This window comes from Gossypium arboreum, unplaced genomic scaffold (genome assembly GCF_025698485.1).
Source record: "Gossypium arboreum isolate Shixiya-1 unplaced genomic scaffold, ASM2569848v2 Contig00295, whole genome shotgun sequence".
NCBI classification, from domain to species: Eukaryota; Viridiplantae; Streptophyta; class Magnoliopsida; order Malvales; family Malvaceae; genus Gossypium; species Gossypium arboreum.
Window position 1 is genome coordinate 31599 of NW_026440411.1, and position 27153 is coordinate 58751.

The following is a 27153-nucleotide window of genomic DNA, read 5'->3' on the forward strand; positions in this document are numbered from 1 at the left end:
CGATCCTATTGTGTTGGCCTTCGGGATCGGAGTAATGATTAACGAGGGACGGTCGGGGCATTCGTATTTCATAGTCGGAGGTGAAATTCTTGGATTTATGAAAGGCGAACAAGCTGCGAAAGCATTTGCCAAGGATGTTTTCATTAATCAAGAACGAAAGTTGGGGGCTCGAAGGCGATCGATACCGTCCTAGTCTCAACCATAAGCGATGCCGACCGAGGATCGGTTGGATGTTGCTTTTAGGACTCATGGGCACCTTATGAGAAATCAAAGTCTTTGGGTTCCGGGGAGTATGGTCGCAAGGCTGAAACTTAAAGGAATTGTGGAAGGGCACCACCGGGAGTGGAGCACTGCGGCTTAATTTGACTCAACACGGGAAACTTACGAGGTCGGACATAGTAAGGATTGACAGTGAGAGCTCTTTCTTGATTCTATGGGTGGTGGTGCATGGCCGTTCTTAGTTGGTGGAGCGATTTGTGCGGTTAATTCCGTTAACGAGCGAGACCTCGACACGCTAACTAGCTACGGAGGTGATCCTCCGTGGCTAGCTTCTTAGAGGACTATGGCCTTTTAGGCCACGGAAGTTTGAGGCAATAACAGTCCGTGATGCCCTTAGATGTTCGGGCAGACGCAGCGCTTCTGCGATGTATTCAACGAGTCTATAGCCTTGGCGAGCGGGCCGGGTAATCTTTGAAATTTCATCGTGATGGGGATAGATCATTGCAATTGTTGGTCTTCAACGAGGAATTCCTAGTAAGCGCGAGTCATCGGCTCGCGTTGACTAAATCCCCGCCCTTTGTACACACCGCCCGTCGCTCCTACCGATTGAATGGTCGGTGAAGTGTTGGGATCGCGGCGGCGTGGGCGGTTCATTTGCCCATGACGTCGCGAGAAGTCCGAACCTTATCATTTAGAGGAAGGAGAAGTCGTAACAAGGTTTCCGTAGGTGAACTGCGGAAGGATCATTGTCGAAACACGCTTAGCGAGCGACCCGTGAACGCGTTGTATACAACATCGGAGGTGGTGCGGGTGCATCGTCGCCTGTTGCCATCCCCGCGTGTCGGAGCGACCGGTCCTGTCGTCCCTCTGCCCATTGGGTGGGGTGAGATGTCAGGATCAACCTCTTCGATGCAAAACGAACAAACCCCCGGCGCGAATCGCGCCAAGGAATCGAAATGAAAAAAGGGACACATCTCCTGTCGTCGCACCGTTCGCGGTGTCAGTGCTTCAGTGATGTTGTTCTTTTGTCCTAAAGTATATAGAACGACTCTCGACAGCGGATATCTCGGCTCTCGCGATCGATGAAGAGCGTGGCGAAATGCGATACTTGGTGTGAATTGCGAGAATCCGTGAACCATCGAGTCTTTGAGCGCAAGTTGCGCCCCAAGCCATTAGGCCGAGGGCACGTCTGCTGGGTGTCACGCATCGTCGCCCCATCTAACCCGATCCCTCGGGACTCGGTTGGACCATGGCGGAAATTGGCCTCCGTGCGCGCCATAGCCGGCGGTTGGCCTAAATTTGAGTCCTCGGCGACATAATCGTCGCGACGATCGGTGGTATCTTTGCAAGCAACCTCGTTCGGTCGTGCGCGTTCGTCGATCGAGACCCTTAAACCCTTCGGCATCGCATCGCGCTTCTGTGTCGGCGGGATTACCCGTGAGTTTAAGCATATCAATAAGCGGAGGAAAAAAACTTACCAGATTCCCTAGTAGCGGCGAGCGAACCGGAAAAGCCCGGCTTGAGAATCGGGCGCCACCGGCGTTGAATTGTAGTCTGGAGAAGCGTCCTCGGCGGACCGGGCCCAAGTCCCCGGAAAAGGCGCCGAGAGAGGTGAGAGCCCGTCGTGCGGACCTGTCGCACCACGAGGCGCCTCTGAGTCGGGTTGTTTGGGAATGCAGACCCTAATCGGGCGGTAAATTCCGTCCAAGGCTAAATCTGGAGAGACCGATGGCGAACAAGTACCGCGAGGAAAGATGAAAAGGACTTTGAAAAGAGAGTCAAAGAGTGCTTGAAATTGTCGGGAGGGAAGCGGATGGGGGCGGCGATGCGCCCGGTCGGATGTGGAGCAGCGAGAGCCGGTCCACCGATCGGCTCGGGCGTGGACCGACGCTGGGTCGTGGCGGCGGCCCAAGCCGGGCCTTTGATACGCGCTGTGGAGACGTCGTCGCCTCGATCGTGGGATCCAAAGCCGCGCCGTCTCGGCGTGCTTGGCACTGCGTGCTCGGGCGTCGACTGCGGGCTCCCCATTCGGCCCGTCTTGAAACACGGACCAAGGAGTCGACATGTGTGCGAGTCAGCGGGCTAGAAAACCCGTAAGGCGTAAGGAAGGCGATTGGCGAGATCCTCACGGGTGCACCGCCGACCGACCTTGATCTTTTGAGAAGGGTTCGGTGAGAGCATGCTGTCGGGACGAAAGATGGTGAACTATGCTGGCGGGCGAAGCCAGAGGAAACTCTGGTGGAGGCCCGCAGCGATACTGACGTGCAAATCGTTCGTCTGACTTGGGTATAGGGGCGAAAGACTAATCGAACCGTCTAGTGTCACGGACTTAGAGTTTTCGCAAGCAATCCGTGCGGCCTCAAGCGTTCTTTCGCTCAAAAACGCCTAAGTCAGCCTATCTCGCAACAATTAAGGATCCTTCGCTCAAAAACGCCTATGTCAGCCTTGTCTCGCAACAATGAGGATTCAATGGAACTCCTCTCAAGAACGCACGAAGAACAGTAGAAGAACGAAGCAAGAACAATCTCAAAAGATGAACAAAAGCCACAGAAAAATAAGAACACTTGAGAGAAAAGTTTGAGTGAATACTCTCAAAATTCTATTAATCACTGAATGAATACAATGAGGGGGAGAGGCCTCTATTTATAGTTGAGCCTTCCCAACATCAACGGTACAGATCGAAATACATCAAGGGCTAAGATCTAAAGTCATCAAGATATCAAATCTCTAAGATTACAGAATCGTATCTTTTAAAGATTACATTAAAGTCTAAGATCGCATATCTTTGAAGATCTCCTTCCATATTTGCCAAGCATATCTTTGAAGATTACTTTCCATATTTGCCAAGCTCCGGAGATGGGCTTTCGATCTCTCCAAGCACTGGACCAGTCTGATTGGGCCGAATGACCTCCCTCAAAAGTGATAAATCGCACAAGTCCGTCATGGTTGCAAGTCTCCTTTTGCAACCCATGACATTCTCCCCCACTTGTTCTAGCGACGCCCTCGTCGCGTCCCCCTCATGGAACTGGGCTATCTCCTCTTGGAATTGCCACAATGCTTCGGCAGGTTCCCAACTTGCTTCGCTGTCAGGTAGTCCTTTCCATCGTACCAAGTACTCGTGTCGTGGCCGATGATACCTTTGTCTCACCACACGATCTGCCTCAATATTTTCAACTTCTCTGTCATAAGAGACTTTTACCCCCATTGGTGCTCGTTCCGACTTGCCTCGATTTGGATCCTCTTGATCCCCATGGTATGGCTTGAGCATGCTTACATGGAATACTGGATGGAGCTTCAGCTTTGCTGGCAACTCAAGTTTGTAGGCCACCTTGCCTACCCTCTTCAAGACTTTAAACGGCCCCTCATACCTTCGCACCAGCCCCTTGTGCAAACCCGTATATCGCAACATCAAGTGTAGTTTGGCAAGGACTGAGTCCCCCACCTGAAACTGCACATCCCTTCGATTCTGATCGGCCCACTTCTTATTGCGCTTACTTGCTTTATGTAAACAAGCCCTAGCCAAGTCATTCTTTTCTTGCCAATCCTTCGCAAATCGATACGCAGCAGGATTTGGGCCTGTATAACGGGTCGCAACAGCGTTGGGTGTGAGTGGCTGCTGGCCCGTCACTATCTCAAACGGACTTTGGTTGGTTGCCCCACTTCGCTGCAAGTTGTATGAAAATTGGGCAACATCCAACAACTTGGGCCAATCCCTTTGCGTAGCACTCACATAATGTCGGAGATAAGTCTCCAATAATGCATTCACTCGTTCAGTTTGCCCATCAGTTTGTGGATGCATGCTTGTGGAGAAGTTCAATTCTGAGCCCATTGACTTGAACAGCTCCGTCCAGAACCGGCCCGTAAATCTCCCATCTCGATCGCTGATAATAGACAATGGCACTCCCCAGTATTTTACCACGTGTCTAAGAAATAAACGAGCTGCCTCCCGAGCATGGCACTCCTTGGTAGCAGGAATAAACGTCGCATACTTTGAAAACCTATCCACCACAACAAGAATACTTGCAAATCCATCAGACTTAGGCAAACCCACAATAAAGTCCATGGATACACTCTCCCATGGCCTTTCCGGAATGGGCAAGGGTTGTAGCAAGCCGGCGGGACTCTTTAACTCAACCTTGTCTTGTTGGCATACTAGACAAGTCTTCACATAGGTCTCCACATCTTCACCCATGTGAGGCCAATAGTATCGATCCTCCAGAAGGGCCAAGGTACGGTGCATTCCCGGATGGCCCGCCCATCGTGAATCATGGCATTCTTTCATTACTTCCTTGCGCAATTTCCCATAATGAGGCACATAGAGGCGGTGCCCATGGGTGTATAATAATTCCCCATCAAGCCAAAATCTCCTCGTTTTCCCCTCATTGGCCAGCTCAACCAAGTTTTTGGCTGTGGGGTCATGGGACAACCCTTCTCGAATGCGTTCCAATAGGGACCCGTCAGGTTGACTGATGGCCGCGAATTCCATCTTTCGGCTAAGTGCATCAGCCACCATGTTGGCACTTCCTGGCTTGTATTCCATTGTGAAATCAAACTCAGCTAGAAAAACCTGCCAACGAGCCTGTTTGGGAGACAACTTTTTTTGGGTTAGAAAATAACTGTTGGCAACATTATCAGTAAGGACCACGAACCTGGAACCCAGTAAGTAATGCCTCCATGTGCGCAAGCAATGCACCACAGCGGTCATTTCCTTCTCTTGGACCGTATATCTCCGCTCTGTCTCATTAAGCTTTCGACTTTCGAAAGCAATAGGATGACCCTCTTGCATCAGTACTCCCCCAATGGCATAATCTGACGCATCTGTGCGTACTTCATAAGGCTTCGAGTAATCCGGTAATGCAAGTACAGGCTCACTTGTCATTACTTGCTTCAATTGATTGAAGGCCCTCTCACACTGTGGGTTCCAATCCCATACCTTACCCTTTTTTAACATGTCCGTCAAGGGTGCGGTAATTCTAGAATAGCCTTCGATAAAGCGTCTATAGTAGTTTGCCAACCCAAGGAAAGATCTCAACTCTGTCACCTTGGTTGGAGCCTCCCATTCGGCAATGGCCCGAACCTTGCTTTCATCCATCCGGATCTTGCCACCTCCCACAATGTGGCCTAGAAATGGCACCTCTTGTTGAGCAAAGGTGCATTTCTCCTCTTTGACGAACAACTCATTTTCCCTCAAAGTTTGGAACACCTCCCTCAAATGTTCCACATGTTCATTGAGTGTTTTACTGTACACCACAATATCGTCAAGGTAAACAACCACGAAACAATCAAGGAAAGGTTGAAGTACCTTATTCATCAAGGTGCAGAATGTAGCTGGGGCATTCGTGAGTCCGAATGGCATCACCAAAAACTCATACGAGCCATACCGCGTCACACAAGGCATCTTTGGCTCATCTCCTTCGGCTATCCGAACTTGATGGTACCCCGATCTCAAGTCCAACTTGGTAAACCATCTCGCACTACCAAGCTGATCAAACAAGTCTGCGATGAGGGGAATAGGGTACCTATTCCTCACGGTGATCTTGTTTAAGGCCCGATAATCAATACACATCCGTAATGACCCATCATGTTTCTTTTGAAATAGCACTGGTGCACCATACGGAGATTTAGATGGCCTAATGAATCCCGCATCTAAAAGCTCCTTTAACTGTTTCCGTAATTCCTCCAATTCCGGTGGGGACATACGATATGGCGCCCTAGCTGGCGGCACCATGTTGGACACCAATTCGATCCTATGATCCACCTCCCTCTTAGGTGGCAAATTCTTTGGCAACTTTGCAGGCATCACATCTCGAAAGGATTGTAATACTTGGCCCACTTCCTTAGGGATCTCACCCACGGTCTTACCGGTTTCCTCAATCTTCAAAGTGGCTAAGTAGGAGACTTCATCTCTACGTACTCCCTTAGCAAATTGGATTGCGGACAATGTTTTCCCTTCGAGGCCCCCCTTTCTTGTCAATCTCACCATACATTGATGGTTCGAATCCGAAATCACCATGAAATTACCGGAAGGACAAATCGTCGCATTAACCTGATCAAGAAAGCTCAAACCAACTACAAAATCATAGTCATCAAGTGGTATTACCTTGATGGATGCCGTACCGGTCCAATCGCCAAATTGGAGTTTTACTCCCTTTGCGACCCCCTTAATTGGAACACTTTCTGAATTCACCGTCTTAATTCGACCCGGATCATTTTCAATCTTGAGACCAAGTTTATGCGCAGCCCCTTCGGACATAAATAAATCAGACGCACCTGTGTCGACAAGTGCATTCAACTTTTTGCCAGCTACCATGATGTCCGCAAACATCAGCCCATGACTCCTCTTGTCTTCAACACCCCCTAGTATTGAACCAAGATTGTTATCCTCCACATCTGACTCTGCTTTCGCTTCCACAGCAGAGAGCGCCGCCTTCTTTGGACAATCTTTAATCATGTGTGGTCCATCACAATGAAAGCACCTTATAGGCCCACTCTTCCTTTTGTCCCATGGCTTTTTACCGTTGTCATTTCTAGGGGGCCTTTCTTTGTCTCCCCCACTATTTCCCTTTGGCTGGGACTTGGGCTTAAAAGACTCAGGCCTGTCTTTCTTCCCACCAAATTTCGCCAATGATTACTGCTCTGAGACATGGCCTTGGTAAGTTCTTGGACTCCTCGGCGTTGCAACTCTTGCTTCGCCCATGGTTTCAACCCATCCATGAAGGAAAAGAATGCTTCTTTCTCACCCATATCAGAAATTTGAAGCATGAGTTCGCTAAACTCCTGCACATACTCCCTCACAGTGCCTTGTTGCGAAAGCCGACGCAACTTTGCCCGAGCTTCATCCTCGGCATACTCAGGGTAAAACTGCGCTTTGAACTCGTATTGGAACTCCTTCCAAGTTCTAATTTCTGTCCCACCACGTCTCACATCGGTGGACCTACGACGCCACCACAATAAGGCAATGTCAGTAAGATACATAGCAGCAGTAATTACCTTAGTGGCATCATCAGCAATGCCCTTGGCACAAAAGTATTGCTCGACTCCCCACAGGAAATTGTCCACTTCTCTTGCGGACCTTGTTCCCTTAAACTCCTTTGGCTTGGGAACATCTCTATTTGGGCTTGGGTGTGACAGCAGCCAACCCTCCATTGCCCAAAGCAGCCTTGTAGATTGTGAGTTCACCCTTGAGCTCTGCAATCTCCTCTTTCAAGGCCGTCAACATAGCCTCCATGGCATCAGTCTTACCAACCATCATAGTCTCGATGGCATCATCCCTACTCGTCATCTTCTCAATGTTATCCAACACATACTCTTTGAGTTGCTCTTGCATAGATTGCAACCCATCATTGACTTTATCATCGATATCATCAACCCTTTCTTTGACATCCCCCACGGATTCTTCAAGAGTGACGACTCGATCTTCCAAAGCCGACAGTATGTCCCTCGAACGGCTAGCCTTCCTAGCCCTCCCACGAGTCTCCATTCCATCAACATTCTCAGCAGCTTCTTTCGACATCGTTCAACAGTGTCTTCGAACGCTGGCTCGGATACCAACTGTCACGGACTTAGAGTTTTCGCAAGCAATCCGTGCGGCCTCAAGCGTTCTTTCGCTCAAAAACGCCTAAGTCAGCCTATCTCGCAACAATTAAGGATCCTTCGCTCAAAAACGCCTATGTCAGCCTTGTCTCGCAACAATGAGGATTCAATGGAACTCCTCTCAAGAACGCACGAAGAACAGTAGAAGAACGAAGCAAGAACAATCTCAAAAGATGAACAAAAGCCACAGAAAAATAAGAACACTTGAGAGAAAAGTTTGAGTGAATACTCTCAAAATTCTATTAATCACTGAATGAATACAATGAGGGGGAGAGGCCTCTATTTATAGTTGAGCCTTCCCAACATCAACGGTACAGATCGAAATACATCAAGGGCTAAGATCTAAAGTCATCAAGATATCAAATCTCTAAGATTACAGAATCGTATCTTTTAAAGATTACATTAAAGTCTAAGATCGCATATCTTTGAAGATCTCCTTCCATATTTGCCAAGCATATCTTTGAAGATTACTTTCCATATTTGCCAAGCTCCGGAGATGGGCTTTCGATCTCTCCAAGCACTGGACCAGTCTGATTGGGCCGAATGACCTCCCTCAAAAGTGATAAATCGCACAAGTCCGTCATGGTTGCAAGTCTCCTTTTGCAACCCATGACACTAGTAGCTGGTTCCCTCCGAAGTTTCCCTCAGGATAGCTGGAGCCCTTAGCGAGTTCTATCGGGTAAAGCCAATGATTAGAGGCATCGGGGGCGCAACGCCCTCGACCTATTCTCAAACTTTAAATAGGTAGGACGGTGCGGTTGCCCGTTGAGCCGCGCCACGAATCGAGAGCTCAAGTGGGCCATTTTGGTAGCAGGCTGGCGATCTTGGGATGAGCCAGGAGCCGGGTTACGGTGCCCAAGCTGCAGCGCTAACCTAGAACCCACAAAGGGTGTTGGGTGATTAAGACAGGGACGGTGGTCATGGAAGGGGACACCGGTGGTCATGGAAGTGGGAAATAACCTAGGCCCCCGCTCGGCACCTTGGTGCTTGGATGTGCGGAGCCTCGAGCAGCATTGGCACCTTGGTGCTTGGATGTCAGGAGCCTCGGACACCATAGGCAACCTAGGGCGTTGGATGTGCGGGTGCCTCGGCGGCGAGGGCACCTGGTGCCTCGGATGTGTGAGCTAAAGGAAAGTGCCCTGTTTCGGACATACTGAATGTTGCGTGGTAGCAGATTGACAAAGTTTTTAGCTCTTTAAGGGTAGAGATCCGCCGCCTGGCGTAGCCCCCTCGAACCCGAGGTGGGGTGCGTCATGACTCCACTTGGTCGGATAGTCCGCAATGACTCACCTGCGGTGGTGGGTCGATCGCCGGCGCTAGTCTACATTCGAAGCTGCCCGTGACCCCAGTACCAAGTCCCTTTGACGGCAAAGGCACACTGGGGGGCGTAAGTTGAGTTTGTAGGCTTGGTCTTGGCTCGACCAAGTCCCAGTGGGATTTTGTCCCTTGTAGTTCTCGTGCCAAGCGTTTGTGGTGTGCCCTCGTTTCATTGTTCCTTCCGCTCCCCAATCAATACATTGGTTGGGTGGGTTGTTGGCCGGTGTGCGTGGGTGCTACTACTAGTACGCAATGGGCATATGAGTGGTGCTTTGGTTGTGTGTATTGGCAGGCTCCATGCTACCCACATCAAACTGTCGAGCCACACTCCTCTTCATTGAATCCCCTTGTTCTAATTGAACCCAAGGGGTGCGATCGGGATCCTGTGTTGCGTACCTAAGCCAGATGGAATTATGGATGTGTTGCCGTCCCTTCTTCATCTCGTGCCCTTTGGGCTGCGTGGTGGACCACAATCGTGCCTGTGTCTGAGTGTGCCCCTTAAATCGGTGTGGCCTCGTCGGTTGCCTTTGGTGCTCGTTAAATGCTTCGGATCGCGGAAAATATTTTTGAGAGTAGGGTTTAGGCCCTTGTCTCTCGATGCCTATGCATTTTTCTCTTGACACGGACGATGCTCGTGCTCTGTTATAGCCTCTTCGTTGCTCATGCGGCATGTTGAGAACCATGCAATGTCGACGTCGCGGAGGAATGCTACCGGTTGATCCGCCGGTAGTCATATGCTTGTCTCAAAGATTAAGCCATGCATCGTAAGTATGAACAAATTGATCGTGAAGCTGCGAATGGCTCATTAAATCGATTATAGTTTGTTTGATGGTATTTGCTACTCGGATAACCGTAGTAATTCTAGAGCTAATCGTGCAACAAACCCGACTTCTGGAAGGGATGCATTTATTAGGTAAAAGGTCGACGCGGGCTTTGCGTTGCTTCGATGATTCATGATAACTCGACGGATCGCATAGCCTTTGTCTGCTGACGCATCATTCAAATTTCGCCCTATCAACTTTCGATGGTAGGATAGTGGCCTACTAGGGTGGTCACGGGTGACGGAGAATTAGGGTTCGATTAGGAGTGGGAGCACGAGAAACGGCTACCACATCCAAGGAAAGCAAAGACGCGCAAATTACCCAATCGACACGGGAAGGTAGTGACAATAAATAACAATACCGGGCTCTATGAGTGCGGTAATTGGAATAAGTACAATCTAAATCCCATAACGAGGATCCATTGGAGGGCAAGTGCGGTGCCAAAGCGGCCATGTAATTCCATCCCCAATAGCATATATTTAAAACATTGCGAGTTAAAAAGCTCGTAGTTGGACTTAGGGGTGGGTGGCCGGTCCATACGGTGAGCACCGGCCTGCTCGTCCCTCGCCGGCGATGCACTCCTGGCCTTAATTGGCCGAGTCGTTCCTCTGGTATTTGTTACTTTGAAGAAATTAGAGTGCTCAAAGCGAGGCCTACGCTTGTATACATTAGCATGGGATAACATCATAGGATTTCGATCCTATTGTGTTGGCCGGGATCGGAGTAATGATTAACGAGGACGATCGGGGCATTCGTATTTCATAGTCGGAGGTGAAATTCTTGGATTTATGAAAGCGAACAAGCTGAAAGCATTTGCCAAGGATGTTTTCATTAATCAAGAGCGAAAGTTGGGGGCTCGAAGGCGATCGGATACCGTCCTAGTCTCAACCATAAACGATCTTGACCGAGGATCGGCGGATGTTGCTTTTAGGACTCCGCGGCACCTTATGAGAAATCAAAGTCTTTGGGTTAGGGAGTATGGTGCAAGGCTGAAACTTAAAGGAATTGATGAAGGGCACCACCAGGAGTGGAGCACTGCGGCTTAATCGACTCAACACGGAAACTTACAGGTCGGACATAGTAAGGATTGACAGGTGAGAGCTCTTTCTTGATTCTATGGGTGGTGGTGCATGGCCGTTCTTAGTTGGTGGAGCGATTTGTTTGGTTAATTAGTTAACGAGCGAGACCTCGACTGCTAACTAGCTACACGGAGGTGATCCTCCGTGGCTAGCTTCTTAGAGGACTATGGCCTTTTAGGCCACGGAAGTTTGAGGCAATAGCAGTGCGTGATGCCCTTAGATGTTACTGGGGCATGCGCCTTCTGCTGATGTATTCAACGAGTCTATAGCCTTGGCCGACAAGCCCGTAATCTTTGAAATTTCATCGTGATGGGGATAGATCATTGCAATTGTTGGTCTTCAACGAGGAATTCCTAGTAAGCGAGTCATCGGCTCGTGTTGACTACGTCCACGCCCTTTGTACACACCGCCCGTCGCTCCTATCGATTGAATGGTCAGGTGAAGTGTTCGGATCGCGGCGGCGTGGGCGATTCGCTGCTGCGAGTTGCAAAAGTCCCTTGAACCTTATCATTTAGAGGAAGGAGAAGTCGTAACAAGGTTTCCGTAGGTGAACTGCGGAAGGATCATTGTCGAAACACCGCTTAGCGAGAATGACTCGTGAGCGCGTTGTATACAACATCGGAGGTGGTGCGGGTGCATAAATCGCTGTTGCCATCCCGCGTGTCGGGCGATCGGTCTGTCGTCCGTCGCCCATTGGGTGGGGTGAGATGTCGGGATCAACCTCTTCGATGCAAAAGCGAACAAACCCCGGTAGCGAATCGCGCCAAGGAATCGAAATGAAAAAAGGACACATCTCTTGTAGTCGCACCGTTAAGTGGTGTCGATTGCTTGATGATATTGTTCTTTTATGCAAAGTATATAGAACGACTCTCGACAGCGGATATCTCGGCTCTCGTATCGATGAAGAGCGTGGCGAAATCACGATACTTGGTGTGAATTGTAGAATCCCATGAACCATCGAGTCTTTGAGCGCAAGTTGCGCCCCAAGCCATTAAGTAGAGACACGTCTGCTGGGTGTCACGCATCGTCGCCCCATCAACCCGATCCCTTAGGACTCGGTTGGACCCTGGCGGAAATTGGCCTCCGTGCACTCATAGCGGTTGGCCTAAATTTGAGTCCTCAAGCGCATATTTCGTCGCGACGATCGGTGGTAATCTTGTAAGCAACCTCGTTCGATGTAAATGCGCGTTTGTCGATCGAGACCCTTAAACCCTTCGGCATCGCGCCAGCGCCCCAGTCAAGCGGGATTACCGTGAGTTTAAGCATATCAATAAGCGGAGGAAAAAAACTTACCAGATTCCCCAGTAGCGGCGAAACAAGGAAAAGCCCGGCTTGAGAATCGGGCGCCATCGGCGTTCAATTGTAGTCTGGAGAAGCATCCTCGTGATGAGCCGAGCCCAAGTCCCCGGAAAGGCGCCGAGAAAGGTGTGAAACCCGTCGTGCGGACCTGTCGCACCACAGTATCTCTGAGTCGGGTTGTTTGGGAATGCAGACCCTAATCGGGCGGTAAATTACATCCAAGGCTAAATCTGGGCGAGGCCGATGGCGAACAAATCTGCGAGAAAGATGAAAAGGACTTTGAAAAGAGAGTCAAGAGTGCTTGAAATTGTCGGGAGGAAGCGGATGGGGGCGGCGATCGCCCGGTCGGATGTGGAGCAGCGAGGCGGTCCGCCGTCGGCTTCAGGCGTGGACCAGCCGCGGTCGTGGCGGCCCAAGCCGGGCCTTTGATCGCTGTGGAGGCGTCGTCGCCTCGATCGTGGGATCCAAAGCCGCGCCGTCTCGGCGTGCCCGGCACTGCGTGCTCGGGACGTCGGCTGCAGGCTCCCCATTCGCCCGTCTTGAAACACGGACCAAAAGTCGACATGTGTATGAGTCAGCGAGCTAGAAAACCCGTAAGGCGTAAGGAAGCTGATTGGCGGGATCCTCACGGGTGCACCGCCGACCGACATTGATCTTTTGAGAAGGGTTGGGTGAGAGCATGCTGTCGGGACGAAAGATGGTGAACTATGCTTGGCGGGGCGAAGCGGAGGAAACTCTGGTGGAGGCCACAGCGATCTTGACGTGCAAATCATTCGTCGACTTGGGTATAGGGGCGAAAGACTAATCGAACCTTCTAGTAGCTGGTTCCTCGAAGTTTCCCTCGGGATAGTGGAGCCCTTAGCGAGTTCTGTCGGGTAAAACCAATGATTAGAGGCATCGAGCATGGCGCCCTCGACCTATTCTCAAACTTTAAATAGGTAGGACGGTGCTTGGGCTTCGTTGAGCCTTGCCACGGAATCGAGAGCTCCAAGTGGGCCATTTTTGGTAAGCGAAGCTGGCGATGCGGGATGAGCAAAGCCAAGATTCTGATTGCCAATAGCGCGCTAACCTAGAACTCACAAAGGGTGTTGGTCGATTAAGGCAAGCGGGGCGGTGGTCATGGAAGTCGAAATCCGCTAAGGAGTGTGTAACAACTCACTGCCGAATCAACTAGCCCGAAAATGGATGGCGCTTAAGCGCGCGACCTACTACCCGACCGTCGGGGCAAGGGCGAGCCCGATGAGTTGGAGGCGCTGGCGGTCCTTGAAAAACCCGGCGCGAGAGCGGCGAAGCTACCGTCGGTCTGAGATCTTGGTGGTAGTAGCAAATATTCAAATGAGAACTTTGATGGTGAAGAGGGAAAGGTTCCATGTGAGCGGCACTTGCACATGGGTTAGTCGATCCTAAGAGGCGGGGAAGACCGTCCGATAAGCGCGTTCATATGAGCTCAAAGGAATCGGGTTAAAATTTACGAGCAAGGGCCTTGTTCTTGACAAACAACGTTAGGGAGTCCGGAGGCGTCGGCGAGGGCATCGGGAAGAGTTATCTTTTCTATTTAAAGGCACGCCCACCACAGAAGCGGCTCGGTAGAAGGTAGGGTCCGTGATCGGAAGAAACACCGCCGCGTCGCGTGGTGTCCGGTGCGCCCGTGACCCTTGAAAATTAGGAGGACCGAGTGCCGCTCGCACCGGTCGTACTCATAATCGCATCAGTCTCCAAGGTGAGCGACCTCGGTCAATGGAACAATGTAGGCAAGGGAAGTCGGCAAAATGGATCCGTAACCTCGGGAAAAGGATTGGCTTTGAGGATGGAGCACGGGGTCGATCCTGAACCCGTCATTGTCGGTGCACTACTCATTTGCCGCTCGCATGAGAAGCGAATCACCGCGTCTGCGGCCGAGGGACGAATGAGGAGCGGCTCCTTCGGGGCCTTCCCGGCGATGAACGATCGACTTCGAGCGCTACGGACAAGGGAATCCATTGTTTAATTAAAACAAAGCATTGCGATGGTCCTGCGGATGCTCACGCAATGTGATTTACGCGATGCTCACGAATGTCAAAGTGAAGAAATTCAACCAAAAGCGGGTAAGCAGCGAAGTAACTATGACTCTCTTAAGGTAGCCAAATGCCTCGTCATCTAATTAGTACGCGCATGAATGGATTAACGAGATTCCCATTTGTCCTGTCTACTATCCGTGAAACCACGGCCAAGGGCGGGCTTGGCGAGAATCGTGAGGAAAGAAGACCTGTTGAGCTTGACTCTAGTCCGACTTTGTGAAATGACTTGAGAGGTGTAGGATAAGTGGGAGCTTTGGTAAAGTGAAATATCACTACTTTTAACGTTATTTTACTTATTAGTGAGTGGGATGAGGCACGGCCCCTCTTTTGGACCCAAATTCGGCCGGATTCGGCCGATCCGGGTGGAAGACATTGTCGGTGGGGAGTTTGGTTGGCGGCACATCTGTTAAAGATAACTTGGTGTCCTAAGATGAGCTCAGCGAGCGAAATCTCGTGTGGAACAAAAGGGTAAAAGCTCGTTTGATTCGATTTCCGATGCGAATCTGAACCGTGAAAGCGTGGCATATCGATCCTTTAGACCTTGAAATTTAAAGCTAGAGGTGTCGGAAAAGTTACCACGAGGATAAGCGGCTTGTGGCGATAGCGTTCATAGCGACGTTGCTTTTTGATCTTGATGTCGGCTCTTCCTATCATTGTGAAGCGAAATTAAGCAAGTGTTGGATTGTTCACCCACCAATAGGGAACATGATTTGGGTTTAGACCTTCGTGAGACGATTAGTTTTACCCTCTCGATGCCGCGTCGCAATAGTAATTCAACCTAGTACGAGAGGAACTGTTGATTCGCACAATTGGTCATCGCGCTTGGTTGAAAAGCCGATGTCGCAAAGCTACCGTCGTTGGATTATGGTGAACTCCTCTAAGTCGGAATCGAGCTAGAAGCGATACACGCCCGTCGTCGATTACCGACCACGGTGAGGGCCTTTGGCCCCAAAGGCACGTGTCGTAGGTGCGATGACCATGGCGGACAAATCATGGCGCCTCCTTGGGCGTAATTCCACCAAGCGGCGGGTAGAATCTTTGCGGATGACTTAATTACGCATGACGGGTATTGTAAGTGGCGAGTGGCCTAACGCCACGATCCACTGAATTGACCCTTTGTCGCCTGATTCGTCCCTCCCTCATCTCCTTCAATCCCCATTGTTCTTTTGCGTCCAGACCTTGGGGTCCCCAAGTGGGGGACTTAGTGTAAGGAGTTAGTTAAACACTTGGCCTTACCGCCCCTCGGGAAATATGGCTGTGAGGGGCCGTGGTGGTCTTGGTCTCGCGAGCTCCCAGCTGTTGGTGGTCGGGCACTTGTTCAATTTTCTGCGTGTAGTGCCATGCCATGCCATACTTCATTCGGCTTCTTGTATTTGTTCTTTTGTTTTGGGCCATGAGAAAAAATTTCTAAGTTAAACACTTGGCCGTGCAGCCCCTCGAGAATCATGGCTGTGGGGCCGTGGTCCGAGCACTTGTTCAATTTTCTGCCGTGCCATCATGCCATATTTCATTCGACTTCTTGTATTTCTTTTAGGCCAACAGAAGAAATTTTCAATTAAAAATACCAAGTGTAAGTGGTGTAAAAAAATTGCCCTATTTCGGTATGTAGGGAGCCTCGGGAAACATCATAGCGTAGGCCATCCGTGGTGCGGGTCATCGAACAACATCGGTACCTTGGTGCCTCGGATGTCGGGGCGTTAGGCTAAAAAAGTGTCCTGTTCGGACATCTGAAACTGTCCTGTTCGAGACACATGGATGTCATTGGTAGCACATTGACCAAGTTTTTTAGCTCTTTAGGGAAAGTGATATTGAGCGGCCAGGGGTTATCGAGGGCCTTTTACGCCCATCGCATGCCGGACGTCGGTGCCCCTCACCCGGTTAGGTTCGGCGGTGCTCGACGATCCATCCAGTGATGATCCGTGATCCATCCGAGATATTCAAAAGCGGTATAGAGTCCTCCCAATCCCAAAAGGTAGAATTCAGATCTGGTTACATGTTCGGTACCAATAATGAATGAACCGTCCCAAAGCTAGAATTCAGATACCGTTGCATGTTGATGTAGAACAATGAATGAATCGTCCCTGTCCCTCCCCTTTTGCAAGAAGAGCCTCCGGCACCTTTGGCCCCCGGTCGTACGGTATCCTCGTACACCATTGGCAGCGTGTGCCATCCCATGGTGCGGGGCCATCGGGGCACCACTGGCCCCTTCGATGTGTCGAAACATCGGGCAGCATCGGCACCTTGGTGCATCGGATGTGCGGGAGGGTCGAGCACCAAAGCTAATTTTGGGCCCCCTTTGGTGCAGAAGCGTCGGGACCATAAAGTGTCCCTGTTTTAGACACATGAATGTCGCCTGGTAGCTTCGTGTGCTGGATAAGAAAGCGGCTGCTGATTTCTTAACTCTGCTTTGGAGCAATTTGGAATGATAGAAATAATATGCTTTTCAAAGGAAAATGGATGCGGCGATGATGCAGGAAAGGCGACCATGTTAAGCAAGGACTTTCGCATTTATAATATGACGAACCAGCTATTATTCCTCCGACTCGGCGATTAAAGATTGGAGAAAACCCCTCGGCTACATCAAAGTGAGCGTGGATCTTCTTTGTTATTAATGGGGAGCGATGGTGTGAGGCGCTATCGCGAGGACCAAGATGGCCGTTATTGGGGATGCTATAAGTTAGTTGATAAAGCTATGGATGTGAATTGGGCGAGTTGGGCGCTTAAAGAAGGCTTAAACACGGCGGCTAGATTAAAAATCGCTCGACTTATTGTGGAATCTCGGCAGTCTTTGGGCTCGTCAATTCGGTCAACAAGAGGAATAAAGATATTCTTGTTTTTGGATGACATATTAAGCATACTTGTAGTGCTTTTAATTTTTGATTACATCCATGTTAATTGGATTAGTCGTACTAGCAATAATCTGCTGCCGATTTACTTTGTCACTTAGCCGTTAGGAACAAAGTTGATTTGTATTTTGATATGGATTATCCGACGGATATCCATGGTTTGATTATTAAAGATGCAATAAGATGAGGTTGACCTTTGGTCGTTTTCTTTCAAAAAAAAAAGAATGTCGCCTGGTAGCACATTGACCAAGTTTTTTTAGCTCTTTAGGGGGGAGGTGATATTGAAGCGAACAGGGGTTGTCCAGGAGCCTTGCCACGCCCATCTCATGCCCAGACGTCGGTGCCCCCCATCGCCGGTTAGGTTCCCGGTGGTGCTCCGATGATCCATTCCGGTGGTGGTCCGGCGAGCTTTCCCGGCAATGCTCCGGTGAGCCATCCCGAAATATAGAAAACGATACTACAAGTCATACCGGTCCCTCCCCTTTCGAACCATCCCGGTCCCTCTCCTTTCGGAACAAGAGCCTCCGGCACCTTGGGCCCTTGGTCGCGCCGGAGCATCAGGCACCATTGGTAACCTAGGACGTCGATGGTGCCAGAGCATCCGCACATTACTGCTTGGACGTGCTGGAGCCTTGGACAGACAACTAGGCCACCTAGGACGTCAGTGGTGCGAGAGCCTCGAGCAACATCGGCACCTTAGTGCTTTGGATATGCAGGAGCCTCGGACACCATCGGTAACCTAGGCCCTTGGTCGTGCAAGAGCCTCGGCAACCATCGGCAACCTAGGCCCTTGGTCGTGCGGGAGCCTCGGGCACCATCGGCAACCTAGGCCCCTGGTCGTGCGAGAGCCTCGGACACCATCGGCAACCTAGGCCCCTGGTCGTGCGGGAGCCTCAAACACCATCGGAACCTAGGCCCCTGGTTGTGCGGGAGCTCAGACACCATCGGCAACCTAGGCCCCTGGTCGTGCGGGAGCCTCGGGACCATCGGCAACCTAGGCCCCTGGTCATGCGGGACCTGGTCGTGCGGGAGCCTCGGGCACCATCGGCACCCTAGGCCCTTGGTCGTGCGAGAGCCTCAGGCACCATCGGCACCTTGGTGCTTGGATATGCGGGAGCCTGGGACACCATCGGTAACCTAGTCCCCTGGTCGTGCGGGAGCCTCGGGCACCATCGGCACCTTGGTGCTTGGATGTGCGGGAGCCTCGGACACCATCGGCAACCTAGGCCCTTGGTCATGCCGGAGCCTCGGGCACCATCGGTAACCTAGGCCCTTGGTCGTGCGAGAGCCTCGGGCACCATCGGCACCTTGGTGCCTCGGATGTGCGGGAGCCTCGAGCAGCATTGGCACCTTGGTGCTTGGATGTGCGGGAGCCTCGGACACCATAGGCAACCTAGGACGTTGGATGTGCGGGTGCCTCGAGCAGCAGGGGCACCCTGGTGCCTCGGATGTGCGGGCTAAAGGAAAGTGCCCCCGGTTCAGACATACGGATGTTGCACAGTAGCAGATTGACGAAGTTTTTAGCTCTTTAAGGGGTAGAGATCCGCGCCCGGCGTAGCCCCTCGAACCCGGTAGGGTGCGTTCGCAGCCCCACGGGGTCGGATAGTCCGTAATGACTCACCAATGGTGGTGGGTCGATCGCCGGCGTAGTGGCCGGGGTGATGATTTTCGGTAGGTCAAGCCCGTGCCCATAGGAATGTAATAGCGACTCGGGACCAAGTTCCTTATATCGGGCAAAGATCTCCAGGGGTGGCTTATGCATTGCTATGGGCTCGAGCTTAACTTGCCCATTCTCCCCGTCATGTTAGGGCGCCTTGTGCCTCCCAAGTCGGTGACCCATCGGCGCTTGGCCTTGCCAAGCCCTTGTCTACATTCGAAGCTGCCCGTGACCCCAGTACCAAGTCCCTTTGGCAACGGCACCTGCTGGGGCGTAAGTTGAGTTGTAGGCTTGGTCTTGGCTCGACCAAGTCGAGTGGGATTTTGTCCATTGTAGTTCTCGTGCCAAGCATTTGTGGTGTGCCCTCGTTTCATTGTTCCTTCCGCTCCCTATCAATACATTGGTTGGGTGGGTTGTTGGCGGTGTGCGTGGGTGCTACTACTAATGCATAATGGGCATATGAGTGGTGTTTTGGTTGTGTGTATTGGCGGGCTCCATGCTACCCACATGAATTGTCGAGCCACACTCCTCTTCATTGAATCCCTTGTTCTAATTGAACCCAAGAGTGCGATCGGGATCTGTGTTGCGTACCTAAGCGGATGGAATTATGGATGTGTTACCATCCCTTCTCCATCTCGTGCCCTTTGGGCTGCGTGGTGGACCACAATTGTGCCCTCTGTCCAGTGTGCCCCTTAAATCGGTGTGGCCTCGTCGGTGCCTTTGGTGCTCGTTCGTGATTTCGGATCACGGAAAATATTTTTGAGAGTAGGGTTTAGGCCCTTGTCTCGATGCCTATGCATTTGTCTCTTGACACGGAGCGATGCTCATGCTCCGTTCACTGGCCTCTTCGTTACTCATGCGGCATGTTGAGAGCCATGCGATGTCGGCGTCGCGGAGGAATGCTACTGGTTGATCTGCCCGGTAGTCATATGCTTGTCTCAAAGATTAAGCCATGCATGTGTAAGTATGAACAAATTGATTGTGAAGCTGCGAATGGTTCGTTAAATCGATTTTAGTTTGTTTGATGGTATTTGCTACTCGGATAAGCTGTAGTAATTCTAGAGCTATCGTGCAACAAACCCGACTTCGGAAGGGATGCATTTATTAGTTAAAAGGTCGGCGGGCTTTGCCCGTTGCTCGATGATTCATGATAACTCGACGGATCGCATGGCCTTTGTGCGTGACGCATCATTCAAATTTACGCCTATCAACTTTCGATGGTAGGATAGTGGCCTACTATGGTGGTGACGGGTGACGAGAATTAGGGTTCGATTTCGGAGGGAGCACGAGAAACGGCTACCACATCCAAGGAAAGGCGATGGCGCGCAAATTACCCAATCGACACGGGAGGTAGTGACAATAAATAACAATCGGGCTCTATGAGTGCAGTAATTGGAATAAGTACAATCTAAATCCTTAACGAGGATCCATTGGAGGGCAAGTCCGGTGCCGGTGAGCATGTAATTCCAGCTCAATAGCGTATATTTATGTTGTTCTTGTTAAAAAGCTCGTAGTTGGACTTAGGGGTGGGTCGGTAGGTCCGCCTCACGGTGAGCACCGGTCTGCTTTCGTCCCTACTTGGCGATGCACTCCCGGCCTTAATTGGCGAGAGTCGTTCCTCTGGCTATTACTTTGAAGAAATTAGAGTGCTCAAATCAGGCCCTACGCTTGTATACATTAGCATGGGATAACATCATAGGATTTCGATCCTATTGTGTTGGCTTGGGATCGGAGTAATGATTAACGAGGGACGATCGGGGCATTCAGTATTTCATAGTCGAGGTGAAATTCTTGGATTTATGAAAGGCGAACAAGCTGCGAAAGCATTTGCCAAGGATGTTTTCATTAATCAAGAGCGAAAGTTGGGGGCTCGAGCGATCGGATACCGTCCTAGTCTCAACCATAAGCGATCTTGAGCCGAGGATCGGCGGATGTTGCTTTTAGGACTCATGGCACCTTATGAGAAATCAAAGTCTTTGGGTTAGGGAGTATGGTCGCAAATTTGAAACTTAAAGGAATTGTGAAGGGCACCACAGAGTGGAGCCTGCGGCTTAATTTGACTCAACACGGGAAACTTACGAGTCGGACATAGTAAGGATTGATGATGGAGAGCTCTTTCTTGATTCTATGGGTGGTGGTGCATGGCGTTCTTAGTTGGTGGAAGCGATTTGTTTGGTTAATTCCGTTAACGAGCGAGACCTCGACTGCTAACTAGCTATCTGGAGGTGATCCTCAAGTGGCTAGCTTCTTAGAGGACTATGGCCTTCTAGGCCACGGAAGTTTGAGGCAATAATGGTCTGTGATGCCCTTAGATGTTACGGGCACGCCGCCTTCTGCGATGTATTCAACGAGTCTATAGCCTTGGCCGAGCGGGCCGGGTAATCTTTGAAATTTCATCGTGATGGGGATAGATCATTGCAATTGTTGGTCTTCAGCGAGGAATTCCTAGTAAGCGCGAGTCATCATTTCGCGTTGACTACGTCCACGCCCTTTGTACACACCGCCCGTCGCTCCTCAGATTGAATGGTCGGTGAAGTGGTGGGATCGCGGCGGCGTGGGCGGTTATTGCTGCCATGACGTCGCGAGAAGTCCATGAACCTTATCATTTAGAGGAAGGAGAAGTCGTAACAAGGTTTCCATAGGTGAACTGCGGAAGGATCATTGTCGAAACACCTTAGCGAGCGACCCGTGAGCGCGTTGTATACAACATCGGAGGTGGTGCGGGTGCATAAATGCTTTGTTGCCATCCCCGCGTGTCGGGCGACCGGTCTGTCATCCCTCCGCCCATTGGGTGGGGTGAGATGTCGGGATCAACCTCTTCCATGCAAAGCGAACAAACCCCGGTAGCGAATCACGCCAAGGAATCGAAATGAAAAAGGACACATCTCACAGCCGTCGCACCGATTCGCGGTGTCAATGCTTGATGATATTGTTCTTTTGTCGCATAAAGTATATAGAACGACTCTGACAGCGAATGTCTCGGCTCTCGCATCGATGAAGAGCGTGGCGAAATGCGATACTTGGTGTGAATTGCAAAATCCGTGAACCATCGAGTCTTTGAGCGCAAGTTGCGCCCCAAGCCATTAGGCGAGGCACGTCTGCTGGGTGTCACGCGTCGTCGCCCCATCAACCCCAATCCCTCGGGACTCGGTTGGACCATGGCGAAATTGGCCTCCTTGCGCTCATAGCGGCGGTTGGCCTAAATTTGAGTCCTCAACGGCATAATCGTCGCGACGATCGGTGGTATCTTGTAAGCAACCTCGTTCGATGTAAATGCGCGTTTGTCGTCGAGACCATAAATCCTTCGGCATCGCATCGCTCCCCAAGTCGGCGGGATTACCGTGAGTTTAAGCATATCAATAAGCGGAGGAAAAAACTTACCAGATTCCACTAGTAGCGGCGAACGGGGAAAAGCCAAGCTTGAGAATCGCGTGCCACCGACGTTCGAATTGTAATCTGGAGAAGCGTCCTCGGCGGACCAAGCCCAAGTCCCCGGAAAGGCGCGAGAGAGGTGAGCCCGTCGTGCGGACAACTGTCGCACCAGTATTTCTCTGAGTCGGTACGTTTGGGAATCTGACCCTAATAGGCGGTAAATTCCGTCCAAGGCTAAATCTGGCGAGGCCGATGGCGAACAAGTCCGCGAGGAAAGATGAAAAGGACTTTGAAAAGAGAGTCAAAGAGTGCTTAAAATTGTCGGGAGGGAAGCGGATGGGGGCGTGATGCGCCTCGGATCGGATGTGGGCTGCGAGCCGGTCCGCCGATCGGCTCGGGCGTGGACGAAAGCGGGTCGTGGCGGTCCAAGCCGGGCATTTGATACGCTTTGTGGAGGCGTCGTCGCCTCGATCGTGGGATCGGCCGCGCCGTCTCGGCGTGCCCGGCACCTCGTGCTCAAGGCGTCGACTGCGGGCTCCCCATTCGCCCGTCTTGAAACACGGACCAAGGAGTCGACATGTGTGCGAGTCAATGGCCTAGAAAACTCGTAAGGCGTAAGGAAGGCTGATTGGCGGGATCCTCGGGGTGCACCGCCGACCGACCTTGATCTTTTGAGAAGGGTTCGGTGAGAGCATGCTGTCGGGACCGAAAGATGGTGAACTATGCTGGCGGGCGAAGCGGAGGAAACTTCTGGTGGAGGCCCGCAGCGATCTTGACGATGCAAATCGTTAATCGACTTGGGTATAGGGCGAAAGACTAATCGAACCGTCTAGTAGCTGGTTCCTCGAAGTTTCCCTCGGGATAGTGGAGCCCTTAGCGTGTTCTATCGGGTAAAAGCCAGCGATTAGAGGCATCGAGGCGCAGCGCCCTCGACCTATTCTCAAACTTAAAATAGGTAAGGCAGTGCGCTTGCCCGTTGAGCAGCGCCACAGAATCGAGAGCTCAAGTGGGCCATTTTGGTAGCGAAGCGGCGTGCGGGATGAGCAGGAGCCGGGTTCTGATTGCTCAGCTAGCGCGCTAACCTAGAACCCACAAAGGGTGTTGGTGGATTAAAACAGATGGGGCGGTGGTCATGGAAGTCGAAATCCGCTAAGGAGTGTGTAACAACTCACTGCCGAATCAACTAGCCCCAAAATGGATGGCGCTTAGCGCGCGACCTATACCCACCCGTCGGGGCAGGGCGAGCCCGATGAGTAGGAGGGCGCGGCGGTCACCATAAAACCCGATCTTGTGAGCAGGCGGAGCGACCGTCGGTCTTGAGATCTTAGTGGTAGTAGCAATTATTCAAATGAGAACTTTGATGGTCAAGAAGGGAAAGGTTCCATGTGAGCGGCACTTGCACATGGGTTAGTCGATCCTAAGAGGCGGGGAAGCCCGTCCGATAGTATGACTTGAAGTGTCGGGCTAAAATTCTGAGCAAGGACCTTGTTGGTGGCGGCAATGTTAGGGAGTCCGGAGATGTCGGCGGGGCCTCGGGAAGAGTTATCTTTTACATTTAACGGCCTGCCCACCAGAAGCAGCTCGGTAGGAGGTAGGGTTCGGGCGGGAAGAGCCTGAAGACGTCGCGTGGTGTCGGTCGCCCGGCGACCCTTGAAAATCCAGAGAAAGTGCGCGTCGCGCCCGTCGTACTCATAACCGCATCAGGTCTCAAGGTGAGCGACCTCGGTCAATGGAACAATGTAGGCAAGGGATGTCGGCAAAATAGATCCGTAACCTCGGGAAAAGGATTGGCTCGAGAAATTTGAGCACGAGGTCCCGATCCGAACTCGTCGATCGCCGGTGCTTTGCTTTCATTTGCTCGCGAAGAAGCGGGTCGCCGCGTGCCGGCCGAGGGACGGAATGAGGAGCGGCTCCCGGAGCTTTCCCAGACGACGAAACGATCGACTTCGAAGCTGAAATGCGGACAAGGGAATCCATTGTTTAATTAAAACATAGCATTGCGATGGTCCTGCGGATGCTCACGCAATGTGATTTACGCGATTCTCACGAATGTCAAAGTGAAGAAATTCAACCAAAGCGGGTAAGCGGTGGGAGTAACTATGACTCTCTTAAGGTAGCCAAATGCCTCGTCATCTAATTAGTGATCGCATGAATGGATTAACGAGATTCCCCTTGTCACATCTACTATCGTGAAACCACGGCCAAGGAAGCAGGCTTGGCGAATCGAGAGGGAAAGAAGACCTGTTGAGCTTGACTCTAGTCCGACTTTGTGAAATGACTTGAGAGGTGTAGGATAAGTGGGAGCTCTCGGTAAATTGAAATACCACTACTTTTAACGTTATTTTACTTATTAGTGAATCGAGGAGGGGCACGGCCCTCTTTTGGACCCAAAATTCGGCTTAAGCCGACCGATCTGAGTGGAAGACATTGTTAGGTGGGGAGTTTGGTGGGGCGGCACATTTGTTAAAGATAACTCGGTGTCCTAAGATGAGCTCAACGAGCAATCTCGTGTGGAACAAAAGGGTAAAAGCTCGTTTGATTACGATTTCCGGTCTGAATCTGACGCAAGTGAAAGCGTGTCCTATCGATCCTTTAGACCTTGAATTTGAAGCTAGAGGTGTCGGAAAAGTTACCACGAGGATAAGCGGCTTGTGGCGATAGCGTTCATAATAACGTTGCTTTTGATCCTTCGTTGTCGGCTCTTCCTATCATTGTGAAGCGAAATTCACCAAGTGTTGGATTGTTCACCCACCAATAGGGAGCGTGAAAGTTGGGTTTAGGCTGTCATGAGGCAAAGTTAATTTTACCCTCTTGATGGCCGTGTCGCAATAGTAATTCAACCTAGTACGAGAGGAACCGTTGATTCGCACAATTGGTCATCGCGCTTGGTTGAAAAGCCGATGGCGTGAAGCTTACCGTCTTGTTGGATTATGATTGAGCGCCTCTAAGTCGAATCCGGGCTAGAAGCACGCCTGCGCGCCGTCGCCGATTGCAGACCCATGATGGGGCCTTTGGCCCCAAGGGCACATGTCGTAGGTGCGGCGATCATGGGGGACAAGTCACGGGTGCCTTCTTGGGCGTAATTCCCACCGGCGGGTAGAATCCTTTGCGGACGACTTAAATACTGTGACGGGTATTGTAAGTGGCGAGTGGCCTTCTTTGCCACGATCCATTGAGATTGACCCTTTGTCGCCCGATTAGTCCCTCCCTCATCTCCTTCCGATCCCCATTGTTCTTTTGCGTCCCGACCTTGGGGTCCCCAAGTGGGGGACTTAGTGTAAGAGTTAGTTAAACACTTGGCCTTGCCGCCCCTAGAAATATGGCTGTGAGGCCGTGGTGGTGTGGTCTGAGCTCCCGGTGTTGGTGGTCAGGGCACTTGTTCAATTTTACTGCGTGCCGTGCCATGCCATGCCATACTTCATTCGGCTTCTTGTATTTGTTCTTTTGTTTTGGGCCAACATAAAAAATTTCTAAGTTAAACACTTGGCCGTGCCACCCCCTCAGGAAACATGGCACAACGGGGGCCGTGGTCCAGGCACTTGTTCAATTTTCTGCTGTGCCATCATGCCATATTTCATTCGACTTATTGTATTTCTTTTGGGCCAACAGAAGAAATTTTCAATTAAAAATACCAAGTGTAAGTGGCATAAAAAAATTGCCCCTATTTCAGGCATGTAGGGGAGCCTAGGGAAACATCCGCAACGTAGGCCATCCCGTGGTGCGTGTCATCGGGCAACATCGGCACCTTGGTGCCTCGGATGTCTTGAGGCGTTAGGCTGAAAAAAGTGTCCTGTTTGGACATCTGAAACTGTCCTATTTGAGACACATGGATGTCATTGGTAGCACATTGACCAAGTTTTTTAGCTCTTTAGGGAAGTGATATTGAGCGACCGGGGTTATCGAGGCCTTGCCACGCCCATCGCATGCCGGACGTCGGTGCCCCCACCACGGGTTAGGTTCGGCGGTGCTCAGCGATCCATCCAGCGATGATCCGTGATCCATCCGGGATATAAAAGCAGTGCAACAAGTCCTCCCCAATCCCAAAAGGTAGAATTGAGATCTGTTACATGTTCGGTACCCAATAATGAATGAACCGTCCCAAAGCTAGAATTCAGATACCGTTGCATGTTCGGTACCCAACAATGAATGAATCGTCCCTGTCCCTCCCCTTTTGCAAGAAGAGCCTCCGGCACCTTTGGTCCCCGGTCGTACGGTATCTCCATGGGGCGCACCAGTATTGTTTGTGAAGAAGAAGGATGGAACTATGAGATTGTGCATCGACTATCGTCAGTTGAATAAAGTGATGATAAAGAACAAATATCCGTTGCCACGAATTGACGATTTGTTTGATCAATTAAAGGGAGCCTCGGTGTTTTCAAAGATAGATTTGAGGTCGAGGTACTATCGGTTGAGGTCGAGAATCGGACATACCCAAGACTACTTTTAGAGCGAGTGCGGTCACTACGAATTCTTGGTGATGCCGTTTGGGCTTACTAATGCCCTGCGGTATTTATGGATTTAATGAATAGAATTTTCAGGCTATACTTGGATCGATTCGTAGTTGTATTTATCGATGACATTTTGGTCTATTCGAGAGATGAAAGCAGAACATCTTTGAACACACGAGGCTAGTGTTGCAAATCTTACGAGATAAGCGATTATATGCAAAGGTCGATAAATGTGAATTTTGGTTGAAAGAGGTTAGCTTTTTGGGGCGCGTGGTGTCGCGTGATCGGTGTCGGGTGGACCCGAACAAAATTTCGACCATAGTCGATTGGAAACCTCAAGGAATATTACTGAGGTTAGGAGCTTTTGGGGCTTGCCGGATACTATCGACGATTTGTGAAAGGTTTTTCGATGATATTGCACCGATGATGAAACTACTTCAAAAAG

General features: G+C 50.9%; 3 non-coding genes and 2 pseudogenes across 3 annotated transcripts; all 5 read left to right on the top strand.

The window, feature by feature from the left end:
* The first annotated feature begins 1265 nt into the window (after positions 1-1265).
* Positions 1266-1421, top strand: LOC128288816 (5.8S ribosomal RNA). The gene has a single exon (XR_008278800.1). It is a non-coding gene; the product is annotated as a 5.8S ribosomal RNA (ribosomal RNA).
* A 10473-nt stretch (positions 1422-11894) lies between these two features.
* Positions 11895-12049, top strand: LOC128288817 (5.8S ribosomal RNA). The gene has a single exon (XR_008278801.1). It is a non-coding gene; the product is annotated as a 5.8S ribosomal RNA (ribosomal RNA).
* Positions 12050-12256: 207 nt separating this feature from the next.
* LOC128288814 (28S ribosomal RNA) lies at positions 12257-15517 on the top strand (annotated as a pseudogene).
* A 6331-nt stretch (positions 15518-21848) lies between these two features.
* LOC128288813 (5.8S ribosomal RNA) lies at positions 21849-21999 on the top strand. The gene has a single exon (XR_008278799.1). It is a non-coding gene; the product is annotated as a 5.8S ribosomal RNA (ribosomal RNA).
* A 205-nt stretch (positions 22000-22204) lies between these two features.
* LOC128288815 (28S ribosomal RNA) lies at positions 22205-25462 on the top strand (annotated as a pseudogene).
* The last annotated feature ends 1691 nt before the right edge of the window (positions 25463-27153 follow it).